At 42.5% G+C, this 1,399-nt stretch overlaps 1 pseudogene; it reads right to left on the bottom strand.

Annotated features, from left to right (window-relative positions):
- Positions 1-241: 241 nt before the first annotated feature.
- On the bottom strand, positions 242-597 carry LOC101081912 (annotated as a pseudogene).
- Between the last annotated feature and the right edge of the window lie 802 nt (positions 598-1,399).

Here is a 1,399-nt window from a genome sequence, read left to right as displayed (position 1 = left end):
TTGTTTTGTTTTGTTTTTTGTTTTGTTTTGTTTTGTTTTGTTTTGAGAGGGAGAGGGCAGAGGGAGAGAAAGAGAGAAACTCAACCAGGCTCAAACTCAGCAGTGAGCCCAATTCAGGACTTGATTCCAGAACACTGGGATCATGACCTGAGCCACAATCATGAGTTGATTGCTCAACTGACTGAGTCACTCAGGTGCCCCTAAGAGTTCAGCTTTTTACTGAAAAGGTTACAGAAGAGGTTTAGTCAAAAAGACAAAAGCCCATATCATCATCAGATGCCTCTAATTCTTTTTTCATTGCTTCCACTTTCTCAGCTGGGGCAGCAGTGGTGGAGGGAGCAGAACCTCCTGCTGGTGCAGCACCAGCTGCTGGGGCAGATCCACCAGCCCCTACATTGTAGATGAAGCTCCTGGTGTTCACATTGGGCAGGGCCTTTGCAAATAAGCCTGGCTAGAAAGGTTCAACATTTATACTTGCTGCTTTAATGGGAGCATTGATCTTAGCCTCCAATGGGCTCCAATGGGAGCAGTGATCACCTCATCGTCCTGTAGGATGAGGACCAAGTAGATGCAGGTGAGCTCCAAGACTGAGGCCATGGTGCAAGGGAGTGCTAAACAGGCGCTGACAGGTGCAGTGTTGGCCAAGTGGTTGAAGGGGAGGGCCTCATCCCCACGTGGCCTATGGCTGCTTCAGAAAGACCCAGCACCTTAGTGGCAGCTGAGGAAAAGAAGGAAACATTTCTTTATAAAGTCAATAAGTAGAGAATATAATTCATTATAAGACATCTGAAATATGATACTTAGTGGCAAAATAGACTATTTGCATCAGACTGAAAATTACTCTTAGAAAATCTTATCATAGGAACCAAGCATGTGACTGACTTTGGATCAGGTCTGGACCAATATATTTTGGTTTCTGCTAGAGACATTTACAGTGTATCTATAATGCATTTAAAAGTCAGTGCATTTTAAGGGTGCCTGGGTGGCTCGGTCGGTTGAGCGTCCGACTTCAGCTCAGGTCATGATCTCATAGTTAATGAGTTCAAGCCCCGCATCAGACTTGCTGCTGTCAGCACAGAGCCTGCTTAGGATCCTCTGTACCCCTCTGTCTCTCTGCACCTCACCCTCCCTCTCAAAAATAAGTGAACATTTAAAAAAATTTTTTTTAAGTTAGTATATTTTAGGCTACTTGATTTTTGATGAAATAGCTTCATTTTTTTCTTGGGTGTATAATTTCCATCAAAATTGGAAAATTTTTGGTTATTATTTCTTCAAATAGTTTTTCTCTTCTCTTCCTCTCTTCTAGGACTGCAACTACTCATGTATTAAGCTGCTTTAAGTTGTCCCACATTTCGCTATTCCACAACTTATTGTCTATTTTTTTTCAGTTTGCAATGTT

The sequence above is a fragment of the Felis catus genome, chromosome C1, assembly GCF_018350175.1.
Source record: "Felis catus isolate Fca126 chromosome C1, F.catus_Fca126_mat1.0, whole genome shotgun sequence".
NCBI lineage: Eukaryota > Metazoa > Chordata > Mammalia > Carnivora > Felidae > Felis > Felis catus.
The sequence above is the reverse complement of the archived record's forward strand: the minus strand, read 5'-3'. Positions and strand labels throughout refer to the sequence as shown.